This window comes from Lutra lutra, chromosome 1 (assembly GCF_902655055.1).
Source record: "Lutra lutra chromosome 1, mLutLut1.2, whole genome shotgun sequence".
Lineage (NCBI taxonomy): Eukaryota > Metazoa > Chordata > Mammalia > Carnivora > Mustelidae > Lutra > Lutra lutra.
In genome coordinates, this window is record NC_062278.1 from 62,616,592 (window position 1) to 62,639,685 (window position 23,094).

A 23,094-nucleotide genomic window follows, 5' to 3' on the forward strand; every position below is an offset into this window, starting at 1 on the left:
CTATGGAAAGAGTATAGAGATGACTGTAAATTATGTTCTGATTCTTTGGTTGGATCTTGGGTTCATAGATATTTATTCTGATTAAAAATAATGAATTAGGAAAGCCTGGGTGGCTCAGTTGGTTAAGCCACTGCCTTCAGCTCAGGTCATGATCCTGGAGTTCTGGGATCGAGTCCCACATCAGGCTCCCAGCTCCTTGGGGAGTCTGCTTCTCCCTTCTCATGCTCTCTCTCCCTCTCTCAAATAAATAAATAAAATCTTTTTAAAAAAATGAATTAATGAATGAATGAATGTAATAAAAGAACATTAAAAGAATAAATGGAACAATGACTCTGAATCATAACTAAGCAATTCCATGAACCTTAAGTCCAACTGAAAAATGACAACACTTTAGCAATACTTTTCAAACTTGAATTGACACATGAATAACTTGAGATCTTATAAAAATGAAGATGATGGGCGCCTGGGTGGCTCAGTGGGTTAAGCCGCTGCCTTCGGCTCAGGTCATGATCTCAGGGTCCTGGGATCGAGGCCCGCATCGGGCTCTCTGCTCAGCAGGGAGCCTGCTTCCCTCTCTCTCTCTCTGCCTGCCTCTCTGTCTACTTGTGATCTCTCTCTGTCAAATAAATAAATAAATCTTTAAAAAAAAAAAAAAAATGAAGATGATGATTAATTAGGACTGGGTGGAATTTGAGATTCTGCATTCTAAGCTCCCACATGTGGATGCTGCTGGTTTTTCGGACCATCCACTGATTTCCAAGTATGGAGTACAATGGAAGCTAAAAAGATTGATACACTCAAGGGAACAATAAATGTAAAGCCTGTTATGTAATGGTCTAAACATGGAAGCACTTTTTTTGGTCAAATTAAAAATCACAAAAAAAGAAATAAGCAGAAAAATATAATAAACTTGGTTTTAAGATTGAGCATCAATCACTCAATAAATTTAGAGACTTGAAAGGATAAAGTAAATAAACTGACTGACCACTCAATGATATTGTGTCATATTTTGGAAATGATTCTTTGGAAAGATAGGTGCCATATTTTGGAAAGTTGATTATGCTATTAGGAAATAATGATCTGGTTCCACCTCATTGCAAAGTGAATCAGAAGATACTAATAAAAGATACTGGGATTCACTGAAGAAAAAAAAAAAGATACTGGGATTCAGAGTTTACTTTGAAGTGAAAGAAACTTCTTTCCTGAGTTAGAAGAAACTGCAAGAATCTTAAGAATTAAGGAAAGATCACTTTGGTTTCTTTAGGATGAGAATAAAAGTTGCTAAAGATTCCCTCACTGTTCTCTATCAAACTACAACCTGCATTTGAGGGAGTAATCACTGTGATTAGAAATTTTCTTGAAAGGCGGCAGAAAGCAAAACAAAAAGATGACTTCAATGGCATACATGTCCAAGAATGTATGCAGCATATCTAAAAAGTACTTCTATTGCTCTAGCAACTCAAGTATTGCTAAACAAGAGTAGAGAGAGATATATTAACAAATATATCACAATTGCTGTTAATTTCATATTTAATAAAGATAATCAATACACAGAAAGTGCAAATATGCCTGATTAGAATAATTTCCATTAAGTGAAACACATTGTATTAAAAAGAATCAAGTTAGGTAGTTTTACTACTAGTGTCACAGAAGGTCTATTCAAGAAATGCAAGATCGTTATCTCTTTTAAGATCTATCTTTTCAGCTTTTTATAACACTGTCTCCATTACTGGAAGAATAGTAGCGAAACTGAAGGAAATTAGACCAGTGAAATCACAAGAATATTTATAGTGAAAGCCAAATTATTGGGACAAGAAATTTTCAAATAAGGATGTATCTTGCAAAGTGTCAGGTATAAAATATACTTTGACTAAGAAGAACATGTTCATAAATTCTATTTTCTCCAAACCAGAACTTAGGTGTCTTTAACAGATTCTACAGTATAGATCCTAGAAAATTAACATTATACTTACATTTCTATAATAAAAGAATGTAAATATGTTTTTTGGTAGTATCGTTTCTAATACATTATACTGTAGGTATTTCCTGATAGTTGCATACCCTCAAAAATTAGCCAATGGCAAATGTGGTGTCTGGCAACTAAAGATAATAAAGATTTTTACTATTTGAAGTATTCACGTTATAGTCACTAGTAATTGCAGCTATAAATTATAAGAAGAGAATTTGTAATAAAATGTAACAACAGATTACACAGCTGTGCTTAGCTGTTCAAGGCCATTTATTAAGTCAAAACAATGCAACATTATCATTATGTCCAGTGTGATGAAGCCCCAGAAATCCACAAAACATTAATATCTCTATATAAGAACAAGAGGTCATCAGGAGATATACCTGAGTAAAAATTCCCACCTCACCAGGAAATTAAACAAAGAAGTTCTGGCGACTCATCTTGGACTTTTAAGCAATTAAATATATTCACACCTCCATGGATCCCCTGTTCGTCTGTTGAGGCTTTTGATAGCTTTATCATTAATAATTCTAGTATTGAAATGTCAAGAGGCTTAATATCAAACATGCTACTTGAAATATATATATAAAATAAATATATGTCTCTTGAATATAAAATGACTGCCCTCAGATTTTCATCATTTTTTGCACAATGGATTATGTTTTTCAAACTACTTCAACATTTATTACTTCACTTGACCTAAAAACTGTATGAAATAAGTGAGGAAAATATACTATTTTAAATATTAAGATTCTGAGACACAGAAGTCAAGTTATTTGCCTTAAAAATCATATATATATGTATATATGCTGACTTTTAATTTTATTTTTAAATACCCTTAAATGTATTATTTCCACATTTGTTGCCTTGTTAAAGTCATTATCGTTACCTAAAGTTTTATGTCAAGTCAGCAGGTATTTAATAAGCAACTTCTGGGTGCAAGACTTCCAATCATGCATAATTGTTGTTATAATTAACTTGCAACATTGACATGGGTATTATTAAAAATACTTAACAACTAACAACAGAAGGTACCAACCAAAGAAAATGAACACTTGATCAAATGAAATTATCACCTAAGTTTTACCAAAGGGTATCAGCTGCATGTCAGCCCTGACATGGACAGGACTCAGGCTTTGATTTGATTTCAGACTACCAATCATTTGTAGACAAGTTTATTTGGCCGAACTGCTCGATTATCTGAAGAATTCTTAGAATATGTAGAAAATTCTGGAAGTGTGTGGTATAAAGTTAAAGAACTCATAAATGTAAAGAAAAAAAAATCACTCTCCAAGTGCCAATATTCAGAAATATGAAGTCAGTACCACCAAAATTAGTCACAGTATTTATAAACATTTTAATTTCTTCATACATATATATTCAAATTTAATTAATTTTATTAAAAGCATAAATGGATTTTGAACATGATTTTAGTGAAACTTTTCTTTTCCTTCATTGTTGACTACTGCTATTCTCCCTCACATTTCCTCCCACCCAAAATAATCCATCTTAAAACTTAGTATGCATCCTTCCATATTCTTCTCCCTTGCAAATAACTTTCTATAAAGCAGACATATACATACACATACCTTACATATAAAACACATTTTCAGGGATTTTTTTAAATTGTACAAAAATTTAACATTATACACACTTTTCTACACCTTCTCGCTCTTCTCGCTCATCAATGACTCCTGGAAATTCTTCTAGATCACCTGAGAGAACTATAATTTCACACCTTTTGGTGAGTGCATTATAACCATGGCATAAATTTCTGTTATTTATCAGCATTACCTTATTAATGGAATTACTTTTTCTGCCACTCTTACCACTACAAACAAGCCGTAACAACTTTGAAATCAAAAAATATATATGTCCTTAAATATTGATACTTATATTTCTATGGATATATTCCCAAGGATGAGATTGTTAAATCAAAAATATTATGAAGTGAAATTTGTAACAGGTATTACCAGATTGCATTTCAAAACAGCACACATATTTCCACCAGAGCAAATGAGAGTCGCCTTCCACATATCTCTACTGGCAGTAAACATTAAACTCATCAGACTAACACAAATTTTAAATGCTAAGACACATTACCTCACTATTCCTTAAATCTGAATTTCTCTAATTCCTAATGAAATTGAGCATCTTCTCGTATGTTAACCAAAAGAATTTGCTTTTCTGTGAATTGTCTTTTCTTCTTACATTGGATTGTTTCATAACCTTTTTCTTAACAGTATCAAAGAAATCTTTGTTACTAACCTTTCATGTTAACATACATTACAGATACTTTTCCAAATCTACATTTTCCTAACAATTCCTGTTATTTTTATATAAAAGGTTTTTATTTTTATGTAATTAAGTTGTTAACTTTTAAACTCAGTTTTCACTCTCGTTAAAAAGATTTTAGGGAAGCCTGGGTGGCTCAGTTGATTAAGCATCTGGCTATTGATTGCAGCACAGGTTTTTGTTTTTGTTTTAAGATTCTATTTTTTTATTTGAGAGAGAGAGAAAGCCACAGACAGAGCATGAGTTAAGAAGGAGGGGCAGAGAGAGAGGGAGAAGCAGACTCCCGGCTGAGCAGGGAGCCCCAGAACCCTAGGATCAAGACCTGAGAGGAAGGCAACTGCTTTCAGGTGAATGAGTCTCCCAGGTGCCCCTCAGTTCAGGTCTTGATCTCAGGGTCATGAGTTCAAGCCCCATGCTGGGTGTGGAGTCCACTTAAAAAAAAAAAAAAAGATTTTCTTTTCTAAATAGTTTCCTAGATTTTTTGGCAAGTTTTTTGTTTGTTTTCATTTAAGCCTTTCATCATAAATTATTTGTTATGTTAATGTGCAAAATGGAAATACACTTTCACTGTTTTCCATAAAGATCTCCTGTTATGCCAATCCCATTAACTAAATGATTCATTATTTTCCAACTAAATTGTCATCTGTTTTAGGATCCTCTAATCTGTCAATGATCTATTTGTCAATTCCTATGCCATTATCACATGGTTTTGGTTAACTGGCTTTGTAATATGTTCTAGTATGTTCTAGCATCTCACCATTCTTTTTCAAATTTTCTTGCTTTTTTGCTAGTACTAATCTTCCATATAATTTTGAAAAAAGATTTTTAATTTAAAACACCTTCATTGAGAATCGAATTGTAATTGCTTAATATATATATTTATATATAAACATAAAAGGTAACTGGAAAAATTAGCCTTTTGCTATTGTGCCATACAAAAATGTAATCTGTGCATAATCAGATCTTGTCTTTAAACAAGATGTTACCCTTTTTTCATATAGGTCATATACAATTTTCATAATTTTATTAATAAGTATTTGGTAACTTTTGTTCTATGGGAAATGAAATATTTTTTTCCTATTGGGAAAAAAGTTCCCTAGATGCCTATTACTTCCAGAGAAAACCTATTGATTTCATTCAATTATCTTCCATCCAAATGCCCTTCAATTAACCTCAGTAACTCCTTATATTTTTAAGAGTTCTAGAATTTTTTAAGTTGAAAGATCAGTCAAAAAGACACGGTAAGCTCTTCTCTACAACTGTTAGCGTTACCCATATCATTTGCCTACTACATCTGCTAAGCCTCCTCATTGGTGTTAAATAACTGTGATAAATGGTTCCTTATCTAGTTTCTGATGTTAATTGAAATATTTTTAGGATTTAACCGTTTTGGATTATATTTTCTGTTGGGTGTAAATGAAAACACTTTATTATATTCAAGCAATTCTATTAAAAATAATGTATTTCTCTTCGGTGATATAATTAACTATGCTGATATATTTCCTATTATTAAATCATGCTTGAATTCTTACTTAAAACACACACACACAAAACTTTAGGTCCTGCTATATTATTCTTCTTATCCATTGCTGACATTATTTGCTAGTATTTTATACAGAAATTTTGCATTTATTTCATAAGTGAGATTGGACTATAATTTATTTCTGTACAATCCTTATCAGTTAGCTTTTAAATAAAATTAGGAGAGGTTTCAATATTTTTCAAGGACCTAGAATAATTTAAATTACATCAAAATTATTTATTCCTTTAAGTGATCACATTTGGTCATCTTTCTAATCTCTTCTACACTGTATCTGTTTTCTACTTCTGTAGAATAGGTATCTGTTTTTCTACTTCTTCTTAGATCAATTTTATAATTTGCATTTGAATAAAAGATGTTCCATTTCTTACAGGTTTCAATTTACTGCCAGACAGTTGCATTTAGATTTGATTTAAAATGCTTTTCATATTCAGTTTATCTTCTCATTCCCAATTAGTATCTAGTTTGCTATTCTCTTTTCTAATAAACTTTATTATCATTGAGATAAAAAGTACATAACACAAACTTCACCATTTTAACTATGTTAGAGTGTATAATTTGGTTGCTTTCACTACATTCACAAGGTTGTATAAATGTCACCAACTATCTGATTCCAGAATATTTCATCACTACAAAGAAATCCTATACCAATTAAACAGTCATTCCCCATCCTGCCTTCCCCCAGGCCCTGGCAACTAATCTATTTTCTGTTGCTATGGATTTGCCTACTTTGGACATTTCATCTAAGTGGAATCATGCAATATGTGGCCTTTTATATCCAGATTCTCCCAGTTAGCATAATATTTTCAAAGTTCAGCCATGCTGTAGCATGTATCAGTATCTCGTTCTTCTTTATAGCTGAGTAATATTCTATCATATGGACACACTACATTTTTGTTTATCCATACAGACATCAGTTGATGGACATCTGGGTTGCTTCTACTTTTTAGCTACTATGAATAATGCTGTTCTGAAGATTTGCTTTATGTGAACACAAATTTTATGTGAACATATGCTTTCAATTCTCTTCCACTTCACAGAATTGCTGGACCTGTTTTCTTTTTTGTTTTTTTATCTTCATGTATTATATTTGTCTTTCCAAAGAACAAGTGTTTTTTTTTTTAAGATTTTATTTATTTATTTGACAGACAGAGATCACAAGTAGGCAGAGAAGCAGGCAGAGAGAGGAGGAAGCAGGCTCCCCGCTAAGCAGAAAGCCCGATGTGGGACTCGATCCCAGGACCCTGAGACCATGACCTGAGCTGAAGGCTTAACCCACTGAGCCACCCAGGTGCCCCCAAAGAACCAGTTTTTAGATTGATTTTGTTTTCCATTTCATTAATTTCATCTTTTAAAAATTAATTCCCACTTCTTTCCCCCCCCTTCTTTTTATTCTTTATTCCAATTTCTTACAGCTAATAGATTGCTCTTTATGTTCTTTCTTAATAATGAAGGCATATAAGGCTATCAATTCTCTTCTGACAACCTCTTTAGCTATTTTCCATAGGTTTTGACATAAAATAGTCTCCTTTTCATTGTTTTTCAAGTTACTTCCTTTTTAACCAAGGGTTATGCAGGAGTATTTTCTTTAATTTCTAAATAGTTAATAATGTTTGTTACCTTTTAAATTAAAATCTACTTGCACTAGCTTATAATCAGAAAACGTGCTTATAAAATCTTTCTAAAATTTATAGTCTTCTTGGTACCTAAACACAGAGATAGTCAAAAGAAATATATAAAGAACATCAGATTTTACATATATATTATTTTTATGAGTTATATTCCATTTCTCTTAGTCATTATTTGTGTTTAACAGAACCATCTGCACCTTTCCAGTAGTTTTTGCTTTATGTACTTACTTACTATAAATAAACTTGCCAAATACAGACTTATGTGGTTATTTTCTTCATAAACTGTGCCTTTTATCGGTACAGTATCTCTTTAGTATCAATGCTGTCACTTTTTTTTCTATTTTCCTTTTGTTTGCATTGGCGTGATGTCTTTTATGCCCACCATTTTACAAAGCTTTCTCTTTAACTTTGTCTAGGTGTTACTCCTGTAATATAATTTGAGTGGTTCATGTTTTTAAACTCATTCTGACATCTGTCTTTAATGGGAGTATTTTGTCCATCCACATTAAATATAATAAATGATGCATTTGTTTTTATCTCTTCTAATTACTTGTATTTTCATATTTTATATTCTTGTTTCCTTGTTACCTTTTTCATATTTTTTTTATCAAGTGGGTCTGCATCCTATTTTCTCCTTGCTAATACTGAGGTTCTCTAGGGTACACTATTGTATTCCCTTCTTTACCTCCCTTTTCTGCTCTAATGAACACTTTTTCCCCCATCATGAGATTCTATCCCCTTTTCCTTTCCCCCTAAATAGATGAGATCTTTATGATACATTCACCTTCCTCCCACTTCTCATCCTTCTGTCTCTCATCTCCACTACTCATTTTCCTCCTCTTTTATTTTCCTTCTACCCATCCCCTCCATCAACTCAGTTGGGTTTTTGTTTGTTTGTTTTCTTTTCTTTTCTTTCTTCTTTTTTTTTTTTTCCCTAAGATTCTATTTACTTAGAAAGAGAGAGAGAGAGAGCGCACAAGTTTGGGTTGGGGAAGAAGTAGGGGGAGGAGCAGAGGGAGAGGCAAAAGCAGGCTCCCGACTAAGCAAGGAGCCTGATGAAGAACTCCAACCCAGGACCCTAAGCCTAAGGCAGACACTTAACCAACTGAGCCACCTAGGCACTCCCAACTAAGTTTTCATCAGACAGTTTAGTACTTTAAAAAGTTTCTTTACAGAAATTTGGTATTTTTATTTTGAAAGTCTGAAATTATGTTTTTACATATTTATTACTAGTTATCTATCTTAATCACTTTTTAAAATAGTTTTTATTTATTTTTAACTTAAGTAATCTCTATGCCTGACATGGGGTTGGACTCATGACCCCGAGATCAGGAGTCACATGCATTAACTGACCCAGTCAGGTGCCCCAGCTTTCTCTCTTAAATGAAATTACACACACACACACACACACACACACACACACACACACACACTAAAATGCTTATTATTCACCACTATATTCCTTTCTTCTTCATCTTGAAGTCTTTGCTCTGGTTCATTTGTTGTTTGCTTATAATCCATCTGAGGCATTTTTTCAGATGGGGATATAGTAATTTTATGTTCTGAATTCTTGATTATCCCTAAATGTATTCCTTTCACCTTCACTAGCAACTGGTAATTTTGGGGGGTGTTGATTCTTGGATTGCAGTCATTTTTCTTTTGTAGTTTGTAGATGTCATTGCACTATCTTCTAACTCACTATGTTGCAGATAAGAAGTTCTATGATACTTTGATATTTTCCCCCTTTATAGAAACTTATTCTCTTGGGAGATTGTAAGATAGTTCAATTTGTTGTTAAGAGTTCAGAGCTTTTATCAGGATATCACTATATGTGTATTTTCTTTCAGTCAAGACCACAAATTAGTAAATCCTTTCAATCCAGACTCTGATCTTAATCTCAGAGAAATTTTCTTCTATCATTTAATTTACCTCTCCTCCATCTATTCTTCTCTCCCTCTATAGTTCCTATTATTCACATGTTTTGACTTCTCATCTGACCTCAAAGACTCACCCTCTTAATTCAGGATTTTCATCATGTTTTACCTCTGTTCTATGCTTTGATATATTTCTTGCATTTGGTCTTTGAGTTCACTGTTTCATGCTTTTTTTTTTTAAAGATTTTATTTATTTATTTGACAGAGAGAGATCACAAGTAGGCAGAAAGGCAGGCAGAGAGAGAGAGGGGGGAAGCAGGCTCCCACTGAGCAGAGAGCCCGATGCGGGGCTTGATCCCAGGACCCTGGGATCATGACCTAAGGCAAAGGCAGAGGCTTTAACCCACTGAGCAACCCAGGCACCCCTTTGATTCATGTTTCAACAGCAAACATGTTCTCCTTCAGTTTTTCCACTGGGTTGTTCAATTGAGATATGTTTTTTATTAATATCTGAAATTCTTTTTTGTTCTGAATTTGAGTTTCCTTAAATTTTCTTTTCCCCAAATTCAGGTTGTACTTATTTTTGCCAACAGCACCTGCTGCTTGGAGTATGTACTCTCATTTTCCTACCTGATCTTCCTATCTCCCTCACTAGTAGGTCCCCTTAAATGGATAGTTATTTTTCACTGATAGCTCACTGGAGCTCAGTTCTGGTTACTGAAGCATCCTCAATGGCAGAAACATTTGGTGAAATGCAAAGGTAGAATCTGTTGGTTCCCTGCGGAGGCATAAGGAAGAAGATCTTTTTTGTCCTATCTATTTCTTTTCAGTCTCAGGGACAGGAAAATTCAGCCAGCACGTTTAGAAACTTTGGCTTATTTGTCAGTGGGGGAGATTTAGATACTTAAATGACAAATACTGGTATTTTTCCCCCAGTGGTTCACACATCCCTGAAGCCCAAGCTCTTCTTCTCAATGTCTACTGTTTTCTGATCTTTATCTCTGAATTCTAGTACTGTTCTCTAGTTGTTTGCCCAAGTGAAAGTAGAAGTTTCAAAGCAGTGTCTCTGCCCAAGGTGTCATTGCAACTGTATTCAGAAAGACAGTCAGGAATTGGAAGTGAAGGGGAAGATAGCCATATGTGTAGGTCACCTTGTTTTCAGAATCCTTAATTTTAAAAATGTTGTAGGTAGGGAGGTATGTGGATCTGGGTTGGTTTAGGACTTCATTATATAATGATTGTCAAGAACCAATACTGTCCTCAAAAAACATATTCCTAAATATATAAAAATGACAATGTGTTCTCTTTATGCTTTTAGACACAAATCCCAAAATATACCACAGCTATTAATCACTTGAAGTAAGCTTTAATGCAATCCCAGTTTTAATTATTTCAGGACATAATTATCTTTTGTTTTAGAAACAGTTTCAAATCAATGTGTTGTAGTTTCCATTAGTAGAAAGACAAATTATGACTTTACCCAACCATGTAAGTTTCCCAAAATCCAACTAGCAAGTCTTGTAAATATGATAAAGCACGTCAGTGTTATGTAGGAATTAAACATGCATTCTGCATCGTGGTTACCTCACATTATCCTCCATATTGCTCACAGCCCAATAACCATTTTTGCTTTCTGGAAGAGCTAATAATATCACCTAACATTAAAGTGTTTCTCTGGACTAGACTTCTAAACAACTTAGATAATAAGGTAAAATAAGCTAACACTCTATTCCTTAATTGTATGAACTTTTACAAACTTTTTTTAAGAATTAAGAAGCTCACATAAAATGTTCAAAATCTCAATTGCAATCTACTAAGTGCAAAAAATACTGTGAGTTATTTGTCCTGCTATCCAGATAGGAATCATATAGGATATGAAATTTGGGTTTCATCCTTGAATCACTAGGTAATGTAATTCTGTGTACTCTATTCAACACAATATCCTGAATTGATTGTAATAGATTTGCTTTACCATTGATGGGTGGTATCTGATATATTTCTTTTCTGAATCACAGTAAATATAATTTTATATTGAAACTTCTTCCATGACAGAATTTCATTAAGTATCTAAAAGAATGAAAGATCATGAGCATGTAGAAAATGTTTGGGTCTTAAAGTACAGAGAAGGCCTGTGATAGTTAATAACAATTTTAACAATGCTAAATTTGAACCGGTCAACAGAGAATAAGGAAATAGATAGCCTGGTAAGCGAGGATCCAAGTACTCTTCCTAAGACAGCTACAGAGGAGCCTGGTCAACAATGAATCCCTCCAGTGTACCAGGTACTATATTCAGCACTAGAGCTTTAAAGAGGAACAAAACATGGCACTTGCCCTTAAAGCACAGTTCAGTGCTACCTTTCCTGAGTGATGAATATCAAAGAATTTGAGTCATGAGTTAAACAGCATATAAAATATTAAACTGAAATTTACTTTATACTAGATATACCCATTTTTACATAATAAAACTCATCATTACACAAATAATAGAAACAGAGGTATTATATATAACATGCAATTATAGAAAAGCAACAATCATTTATTTTCGGTTTTTATACACTTTGGAAATTCACTTTATAACAAATGTTGAGAATATAATGCCGAATAGCTGAATCAGAAGAGCCTGGAATCCTGTTTTTTTTCCATACTGTTTTTCAGCTTAAATTACCCATTTTAATACAGTATTGCCTTGTTCTCAACCCTTTACTAGAACAAGAAAGATTATTGAGAGCATGAGTTTTCAAAGGTATTTCTCTAAGGGTCCTATATATAAACAAAGGTCAGATGCAAACAACATAGCTGTTAAAAAGACTAGGTACCAAAAGACGCCAAAAGAACAAGAACAAGAGTATCCATGACAATGAACCTGAAGGGGAAAGGTATTATGTATAAACTGAATATTATCTTTCTACCTTCACAGTATATTGTTCTTAGTGAGGTGACCATTTAAAACATGCAAAATGATCACTGCACTATATTTCCTACTGCACTGAAGAGTCTGAGGAAAAGATCAGAGATATTGTCATAAGAAACAGTAAAGACATATAAGTAGTGGTGCAGCACTTTGATTGTTCTTTGTCTCCGCTCCCATAGTCCAACTCATACAATACAGCTCAACAATGAGTAGTAGCTCTTAAAAACCTTTGAAGTCTCTAGTACCTTGTAGACAAAGGGCATGGCATATATAGCTGTTTGTAATTGGTTTAATGTCTTTAAAATCATTTGCAGTAACAAAAATTTACTTTAAAAGTTGCTATAGTTCCCTTTTCATTAACTCATGTTGACGATCCTAAATATAATCCAAACTCATGTATGCTAACTTAACTGGGGCTGGTCGTTTGAGCCTATAACTCTAACAGAAATGCATTTATCCTATCAAATAAGATTGAAGCTTTCTTTCAGTATAGTGACAAATTAAGGAAAAGTTACAGTTACATAAGAGAAGTCTAGACTCTATTCCACCTTAAGCCTTGTGGAGCCTGGTTTAAAACTCCAATACTGTTGAAAGGAGGAGATCAAAAGCTAAGTTACATAATGAAATGAAATGAAATTACAGTATTAGTTATTTCATCATTCACATTCTTAGAAAAGCTAATAGGTGTTTTCTTATACTTGAAAACTGGACAGCAGGCAACAAATAATGTCCCTGGAAATAGTGATTTCAGAATTGAGTGGCACAGAGAAGATACTCAATAAATGACAGCTATTCTCAGATTTACCACATAGACTTCTGTGCTAAACTGCATTTCTTTGAGATAGACCTAAACTTACTGCCTAATTTTTATTACTGATGACCATGTTTTTTTGTGTGTGCCAAAAACACAGCAATTTGTATCCTTTGTATCCTAAACTCTGGGTGGCCCCTACGTAAGCCAGGTGCTGCTTTCCGAAACAAACAAGGGGACAAACAATATACATAAGGGCCTTCCAAAGTCAGCAAAATCTGTCCCACTTTTGAAGATATTGTTTCTGTTCTGCCTCAACCTTTTTTTCTGTATGATTCCCTGGTTCTTGTTACTCAATATCTGCTTAGATTTAGTTCTCCTTTTTTTTTTTTTTAAAAGATTTTATTTATTTATTTGACAGAGAGAGATCATAAGTAGGCAGAGAGGCAGGCAGGTAGAGAGGGGGAAGCAGGCTCCCCGCTGAGCAGAGAGCCCGATGCGGGGCTCGATCCCAGGACCCCGAGATCACGACCTGAGCCGAAGGCAGAGGCTTAACCCACTGAGCCTCCCAGGTGCCCCTAGTTCTCCTTTTTGACGTCTACCTTCCAAGTTTCCCAGTATCTAATGCTTCCTTTGCCTTGCTCCTACTCATGATTTCCTCAGCCTTCTTTGACATGTTACCCAGCTCCACCGTTGTCCACAGAATCAAATCAGGCAGCAGCTACCCAGTCCATCCATTGTAAAACCTTTAGACAAATTCCCTCTCGGCATTTGTAATTCTAAGACTGTAGAGTTACATTTTAAAAACAAACTCTACCATAGCAACCATTCCTCCCACTTATAGCTCTTTCACCTTGTGCCCTTTTCTGAAGCCTTCTCCAAATCCACTATGCCTTTCTTGAAATAAAATTACCAGTACTAATCTGGGCAAGCACTAAGTGAAAATGGTCCCAGAATAGAGTCATGGTGAGGTGGTGCTTAAGAATTTAGGCTGAACTTGAGTTTGAATCTCCAGCTGTTATATACTAGCTGTGTGACTTTGAAAAACTTTAACTTTTCTGAGTCTCAGCTTGCTTATCTTTAAAAATGCCATAGTAAAAGTACATGTCTCATAGGATTATGGAATTAATGGGAAAATATGCAGCTATAACCAATTCCTGGTATAGAGTAAGCGCTCAATAAATGTTGGCTGCCATTGTTATTGTTATTATTTTAGTACAATGACAGATGTATTTCTTTTTTTTTTTTTAAAGATTTTATTTATTTGACAGAGAGATCACAAGTAGATGGAGAGGCAGGCAGAGAGAGAGGAGAGAGAGAGGGAAGCAGGCTTCCTGCTGAGCAGAGAGCCCGATGCGGGACTCGATCCCAGGACCCTGAGATCATGACCTGAGCCGAAGGCAGCGGCTTAACCCACTGAGCCACCCAGGCGCCCTGACAGATGTATTTCATTTCATTTTCACTATGTTTCCTACCAATAAGTCTTTTGGCACAGTGCCTTTAGAATAGAGTTTACATTAATTCCTCAATATATGTGCCAGGTTTCAGCTAAGTAATAGTCTAAAATCAGCTTCCCTTCTAAATATCCCTTAGTATATTTTTTCCTCTATTTGCATGCATTGAAGCACTCATATCATCTTTTGTGCCCTATGGTGGATCTAATCATTTTCTTGCCATTTCTCACTACTGGCTAGATATTTGGTAGGCCAGAATAGTTAGCATTACCTACTACACTGGTAAATTTTCATATATTCTGCCTCTGAGGAGATTTATAAAACATTTATAACTAGTACCAGAGCATCTACAGCTCTGGTGGGTATAGGGAAGAGGAACGATCCAGGGATTGTAGAGCTTTCTCGAGACTATGGTTTCCATTTGTGAATAGATAAAGTATGTGATGTTTTTGAGCCTCTCACTACCATTCCAGCAAAAGAAATGTGAGTCAATTAAAAAGAAACTGAGAGTGAAATTTTAAATGAAAACTTTGAGGTTATCACTAAATAAATACCTACAAGCAGGTACACATGAATTCTGTATGGCCTTGTTTCTATATATGACAATACAATATTTGCTAGGTCTTTTCTAACACAGATTCTTTCTACTTTTCCTTCATCAAATAAGAGTCAACTTTCTTCGTCTCCTTTCCATCCGTTCTATGTGAATCTATCTCTGGATGGGTATAATGTAGGATCAAAACTCAAATGCAGGAGTTAAAAATTTATAATGGCTCCTGAGTACTCAGAGTATATTTCTTGCTTAGAGAAACACAAAAACCAAGTTCACCTTTCTTCTTTGAAAAATGTATCTATTTCTCTATCTATAAATTTCATAGAATGATAAAATGACTGAGTTAGTTCATTCTGTTATTACCCAATTTTTCCAGTTAAGCAACTCTATGTGGAATAAAATGCAAGGAATCCTGTTTATAAATTCTGTTAGCAACATAGCTTCACGAGTGTAAATGAGCTGAGGAAAAATTCATGAAAAATAGTAAGTTTATTATAGTTGTAAACAAAGATTACAAGTACTTAATTTTTATGTATCTATACATATATAGATATGCCATATTTGAAAGCAAGCATCACTAAAATGAAACTTATATCAAGGACTAAAAGTAAAAGCAAAGTCAAATATTTTACATGTGCTCTTTCCCAGTACCTAACATATCACTTCCAGTCATGTTACTTAAAGCTAAAATAAGGATCCAAGTGTCAAAAGAAACATACTGATATTATTAAGCTGGAAGAAACCCTGAAGATGAAGAGGGCAGAGATTCAGATTATGTGACAGGCCCAAGATGATACAACTGGTGGCAGCACTAGGCCTGGAACAATCTCTCCTAACTCTACATCTGAGATTTCTGACAATGTGCAATAAAATAAAAGTTAAATCTAACAGATGAGGGATTAATAAAAAGATTAGATGTTGTCTCCTCAAGCTGAAAACCTTTGGATTTAATAACTTCTACTTACATGATTTTGTATTACTAGGAAAATAAGTTTTAAATAACATAAAATTGTAAAAACTGACGAGAAGTAATGAAAACTACAAAGAAAATTTATGCTTTTCCTTAAATCAGAACCATGGAAATGGATATTTTTTAATGTCTAAATAAAGCCAGAGATTTATTGGTTCCGTGTGCATGTATGGTAGTGGGTTTTGTTTTGTATTGTTTTGTTTTACAAATTGTTAAAGGTTCTTCCTTTTCCCTGTGCAATGGTAATCTGTGTTCTAAAAATGGGGTACACAGAAAATTAATTTCTGATAATTAGAAAGTACTTAACTATGCACATATAAGCCTCTAGAAACTTACTAATGACAGTAAGAAAATGGTACTAAGAATTTCAAAACTAAAAATCTAAATCTTTTTAATATTGTCTGAATTTAGAAATAAAGAGCATCTTTTAAAAAGTCAAAAGTAATTGAAAAAGAGATTAAATCAGTAAACCAATTGTGTATATTTTTCCTGAAGTGCATATTCATGAGCTGACAGTAGAAACAGGCTGGCTGCTTTGTTTGAATATAGTTCTGTTTACCTCATACTGTCAAGAATGGATTTTGACACTCACAGTATTAATATTGCTATTTTTATTAATATAATTAGCACTGCTATAAATAATTCCTCAGTCTGCTATATCTAAGTATATCATTCTAATCAGCAATATTAGGACTTCTTTTTCCTAAATGATGATTTGGAAATAGACCACTGGCCCAAAGAACCACAGTAACCTCATGATGTAGAAGGTATGGAAAAAAAACACTGCCCTGTCAATAGAGACTACTGTTTTGTGTAGGACTTCACTAAACAAAATAGTTTATATTTGTTTGAAACTAAAGTTTCTCACCAATCTGCTGTTTCAATTTCACATCACACCATATTGTACCTAAAACAGGCAATCTGGATTCCTGTTGCTACTCCCCCCCCCCCACCCCCAAACAGCTCAGGAATGGGTTTGAAATACAAGGCTTGATTTTATAAAGCAAAAGAGTTAAGACACCCAAAATTCATAATGGGTGGGTGAAAATAAGTGTGCTTGAAGTCATTTGTGTAACTGCTAGTGGGTGGCCCACTTGTGAGTTTTTGATCATCACATGAAAGCAAAATCAAAACATATTTTATCATGCCTCTGGATCACATCAGCTGCAATGATAACCTTATCTAGACCTTGAATAGTTTGTTCACAAAACAAAGTGGCGTGACTGACCCAGTGCATATTCAACACGGAGTACGAAGGCCAAAACAAAATAACAATACAATTCAAAACAAGTTTGTAGAAATTTTAGACTAGTATATTAAACCTTTCTTTGTCTCCATCACTTGACAGATGGTTGGCCTTCACACAGCCTAGTATCTCTGGCAAAGAAATGACTGTGTCTAGCCAATAACACCCCAAATTTTTATTTAAAATGCAGTGTACACATACTTACACTTACCTTAAAAATATGAATATTAATAGTCATTTGATTTTATTGCTTATTTTTGTAAAAATCTGACAGATATCAAGATTTGTCTTTTGCCCTATGAACACCCATTTTTGAAACTTTCAACTGTCCTGTGGATCCAGGATTCTAAGAACTCTTCACTTTAGATTTCATTAATTTCAGGGGATGCTTGCTAATCATGCTTCAAAAAAAACTTCCAGTAACTTTTAATCCAAAATTATTACAAAATTTACAAAGATTTAATTAGCTTATGTTTCTATGTTGCTTGGAGCAAAGTTTAGGTAGGTAACAGTGAGTTAAACAAAACACCTGGGAAAATATTAAAGACCACGAGGCAGGACTGAAATTATTTATACAATACAGAAATATGTCTTTTTTCAAAAATGCTCATAAATAAATGTATACTCAGATACAGATAAACACACATTAATCAACCATTAAAAATAGAAAAAGCTCTTCGTTTTTTAACATTCTAGCAACCATTCTTCCACTTTGCTGTTTAAAAAAAGTTTTCATCTAAGACAATATATTCCATTAGTATAGCCTCTGCTTTTCTTCCTAAATCTTCCTATTTATACCTTTCATATGCTGGCAGGTCTGTATACAAATAGCCAGAAGAAACCACCGACTGTTCTCTAAAGTGCATTAATACGTACCCTTTCTGGAAGAGGTGATTATGCTACAAATTAGCATAAATAGAGATCTAATGTAGGTATAGAAATTCAAGCCCTTCACAGCAGGGGATGGAAGGACTGGCGGTGGGAGAATTGTGTGTTTAAAAAAAAAAAAAAAGTTATCCTACTTAAGAATGAACACTGATTTGGCTAACAAAATAAGACTCACTGGGACAGAGAAAAATAACGAAAAATCAGAACTTGCTATTTTAGAACTATGAACTAGGTTTTGGAAAGGTGAGACACCCACTACTTAAAGCAACAAACTCAGTGTTAAATCATACACTCCGTTAACCAAGCACCAAGTTTCCTTCTGTTAGAAACCTAGGATTTTTATACCTACAGACTAAATGCTTAAAGTAATGCTAAAATCTTCTGTAACGTTCCTCTTGCATTACAAATGGTCTATTAAATCAGAGAAGTGCCAATCAAATGCTTTTGTAGTTTGAAAGAAAGGTTTAAATAACAAAGCATTTTTTGCAGGCCTCTCTCTCTCTCTCTTTAATGTCACCTATAAATTAATTACAACAAATTTCCATCTTCTCTTGATAAAACCACAACTAAAAAAGATTTAGGCAGTTCATTTTTCAGATATACTCCTAAAACAAATTCTTACTGAAAAATTAAGATATTCTAGCTTATATTTCACCACAATTTGCTAACAAGATAAAAAGCTCCATCGGAATTTTACAGTAAATTCCAAGACACAGATTTTTTTTAATATAAAGTAACATTTTATTTATTTCATAGGCATGCTTAAAATTATGAAAAAAATAAAACCTCTATCAGTTAGAAAGACCTACTGAAATGTATGGAGAACGTTTCACGACAAAAACTAAGGGTACAAGTAAAGTTAGCTCTTCCTTTCTTATCACTGGCAATTAGTAAACAACTCCCTGCTCCTCAAACTTCTGTAAATTCTTTCAAATTGTACTCTCTAAAATGAAAAAACTGGTAGGTTTTAAAACTGCATACAAAAATCTCTTCTCCTAGCAATCTGAAGTATGCAAACTATATGTGACATTAGAACATAAACTCCACAAAGGCAGGTTATTTTATACCTTGTTTACTGTTACATCCCAAGTGTCTAGAACAATTTCATAAATTTAAACATCCATTTCAGAAAAGCATGATTATTTTAGAGAATAAAGCAGAGCCCATCAAGCTCCACTTCTGTATTCCAAATGTTTTAAATAAGTCTCTCTTTGTCACTCATTCTAAAATATTTGAGATAATTTGTAATTCACTTATAAATTTTAGATCCTTTACAGTAAGTAAGTTGTATCTTTTAATGCTCTTCTAAATTGACCTAATTATTCAGTCAAGCCTTTTTTTCTGGGGAAGTCCAATTGGTTAGAAAGCCCTCTTCAGATTTTCACTACTAAGATAAAAATAATTCATTTAAAATGGATTTTTCCTTAGATTTTTATTCCAATACCAAGTAGTCAAACTCATATTAATTTATGGTAAGATTAGTTGGATACCTGTGGGTCACAAAAACTTTCTGAATTAACTACATAGTAAACCGCATCACATCTAGTAGTTCTAAACATACCCCCAAAATTATAACTTTCACACAGAAGTTTTTCTTTTCTCTAAACTCATATTGTCTTTCAGTAGCTACTGAGTATACATACACATGAACTCTCTCTTTTTTTGCTGTAGTCGTACTCTTAAAATACTGGCATCTTAACTGAACTAGACAGATAAGCATAACGACTTCTTCCCAAAGATGGATAAAATTTGACAACTTCTTAAAGTTTTTTCTTTAGTCTGTTAAAATCGGGACCTCACCATGAAAGGGCGTATTGCTTTGGAGGCTGGTGCACAGTAAACTTGTCACCTGATCTTCATATGCAAAAGGCCTGTATTCCACTGGTCTGTGAGATCTGAAATCACAAAACCAAAAATACCCAACTGCTGGACTCACTGAGCAGCTAATATATTTCTAGAAAATTCACTTTTCTTCTTCTTCTCACCTGTTTACTTGAGCACCATATATTCTTAAACCTAAAGCCCTCCAAAATTGAGCTCAATGGATATCACAACCACAATTTTAGGAATTAAACATTGAGGTCTGAACAATGAGTAACATCAGGAATTCTTCAAGGGCAATTCCAAAAGCTTTTTTGAGGGAAGACCATTCCCAAGAGGGCACAGTGGTATCACCATGCACTATTTGTGCATCAACTTTGATACATTCTGATTGAGAACAAAAGAGCAAACAAAGACTTGAAAAAACAGTGTAAACTGCTTTTGTTTTTCTTCTTTTCCTAGAAATACAGAAATACCTACATGTAAAGCTGAAATGCAGAAAAGTAGCCAAATCTGGACTGGTCAAACTGCTATGAGGGGCAGTGGGGCGTATATTTTAACTATTCCCATGTGACAGCAAATGGTATCTGGGATTAGGAGCAAGAGGTAAGAAAGTAAACCATTTATTAACTGAATTTGCTAATGTTACTGCTTATTTAAATGTAGTGTTTACAGCTATGGAATTTTTTTTACAAAATGTTCGTTCGTCACAATTTGTTTTAAAACTTTAGATGGCAACAAGTTACGACAGTAACTTTAGGATAGAACTAGCTTGAAAACATGGGGTAACGAGTAGTCTCTGCTAATTTTATTAGCTGAAACTTACACACGATCACGCAGAGAGAAAATCTCTCGCCTTGAGCTTCATCTTGGTATTTTCAATGGCTAGAGTAGTGAAGACAATTTTCACACGTCTAGAAAGTTGACGTGTTCAATTTAGCTTAGGCCAATGCTGATTCTGAGGATATTATTTAACCCACAGACTTCCAAATTACTTCCTGTTTCAATGAGATTTTTATTAGAGAACTGTCATCTTGCTACTGACCCCATTCAGCCGGGTTCAGTGTTAAGAGATCAGCAGATTACCGCGGTAGGTAGTGTAGCTGTACGCCATATTGTGTTTTTCGCTAATGTTTATAGTTTATGTGTGTGCCTAGCATATGTTTGTGCAAGTGTGTTTATCAATAGAACTTTTAGAAAATCCCTGCCTCCTGCCTCTTCAGCATCCTTAAAAAGGATAACAGCTGCGGGGGGAGTGGTGCGAGGGTGGGGTGGGGGGGCGGAAGGAGGGAGCGTGGGGTGGGTGGTGGAGAGGATCAGAAAGCCACACAGTAATGCATTAAACAATGTGGGAGAGTGCGTTTCTTTTAAACTTTCAAAAAGCTTCCAACCGTTCTATCTCAGCTATCGAAAAGCGTAAACATTTTTCTAATGTTTCCAAAGGGGCCCAAAGGAGGAGAGAAAGAAGAGGCGTGTCTTCCCTTCCCAAGCCCCCTCCTCTAGAGTCGTAGCAGCGAAGCAGGCGGGGGCCGGTAGCTTCGGTGTCTGGAGGGGCGTCCAGCGGCTCTGGGGCCAGGACACCTCCCGGCCCCCCCACCCCCAGTTCTCTGAAGACGCTCCAGAGACCGCGAGAGCCACGGCAAGCGGGGGAGGGCGAGGAGGGAGGGGGCGGAAGACAAGCCGGCGCCTCTAGCAGCTCCTGAGCCCCGGCTAGTCCCCCTCAGCTCCTCTTCTTGGAAGCGGCAACTCCAGGCGCAGGGAGTAGAGAAAAGAAGGCAGAAGACACGTTTCCAGCTGCGGGACGGCCCGCCCGCTCCAAGGACCCGGGACCCTCCCGCACTCCCTCCCTCCCCGCCGGGTCGCGCGAGGCCTTAGCCGCTGCCCGGCGCGAGGAGGGGCGCCCAGGGGGAGGGGGTGCGAGCGGGGCGGGGCGCGGGGGCGCGCGCGCTCGGCCAGTCGGTAGCCCGCGGGCTCGCCACTCTAACTCGTTCCCTCAACCCCACCCCAGTCCCCTCCTTTCCCGTCCCGTCGCCCCCCACTCCAGTGCCTCGCAGACGCCTCATCCCTCTCGCACGCACACACCCCTCCCTCCCACCCGCCCCACAACAAATTAGAGTTTTTGGGGTTACCTCCTCGCGCTCTTTAATCTTCTTTCCTCAACTCCTAAACTTCCCCCCGCCCCTACTTCTTCAGCAGAAGGCCCACATTGGGTGCCTCAAGCCGCGAACCCTCTATCTTTTCCCGCTATTGGGTTGTTCTTATGCCACTCTTGACTTCAGTGAGCCAATAAGAGTGGGACGCCCCTCGTGAGGTTGCCGCCCATAAACAAAATGCACTCTTCCTCCTCCTCTCCCCCGTCCCCGCCCCCATCGGCTTCTTTCCTCATCTCTACCACCTTCGATTGGGCTAGAAGAGGCCCAATCCGCTATCTCAAACACCCATTGGGGAACGGAAACTTCGCTCAGAGAATTGTTAACAGGCGATTGGTCGACAGACTTCCCACCTCTGCCCACCTTCGCCCACTCTGGAGAGGTCAATCGTAACTCGTCGTTCAGTGATCCGAGAGGTGGAGGGCTATTGGTTGAGAGCGCCCGTCAGACCGGATTGGAGTGAACCATGATTGGTCAGCACCGACACGATCAGGTTTGGTTGTCTACTCCTCCGCTCCTCCTCCCCTTTTCCTCCACACCCCGCCCCCTCCCGACTGCTTTTACTTTCTACGCATTTCTATTTCCTCCTTTATTTATTTATTTGTGATAAACTTAAATGACCCGGCGACGGAGGCGGGACTCGCGGCGAGGCCGAGGATGACGAGAGACGGCCTGGGGCCAATTGCCGAGGGGGCTGTGGGCTGAGGGGCAGCTTCGGTGGCCAGTGAGAGGCAGGTGTCTGGAGCGCGCTAGGCCTGTGGAGCCGGGATGCCCCAGCGGAGGCGGCGGTTACCCGCTGTCTGGCGCGGCGAGCCGCGGAGGGGAGGAGGGGGTGTCGCTGTCACAGACAGCTGAGGCAGCAGGATGGAATCTGGATCTAGGGAGGTGGAAGGAAAGAGGGAGCGAGGGTCTGGCGAGGCGGTGGCGCGCAAGGCCACGCTAGGTCAGGCTTGATTCCTGCGGGGTAGGCTGCAGGTTGCCAAGCCCGGAGGTCAGCAGAGGCCGCCGAAGCAATGCCAGGACTCAAAGGGAAAATTGG

At 36.3% G+C, this 23,094-nt stretch overlaps 1 protein-coding gene across 2 annotated transcripts in view; it reads right to left on the reverse strand.

The window, feature by feature from the left end:
• ZBTB20 (zinc finger and BTB domain containing 20) overlaps positions 1-22,111 on the reverse strand; it is an 814,654-nt gene extending 792,543 nt beyond the window's left edge. For both annotated transcript variants that reach the window (XM_047725341.1, XM_047725317.1), the window contains exons 1-2: positions 22,035-22,111; positions 19,885-19,979 (exon numbers count right to left, since the gene is read on the reverse strand). The gene's annotated coding sequence lies outside the window, so the exon portion shown is untranslated. The remainder of the gene's footprint in view (positions 1-19,884; positions 19,980-22,034) is intronic.
• Positions 22,112-23,094: the final 983 nt, after the last annotated feature.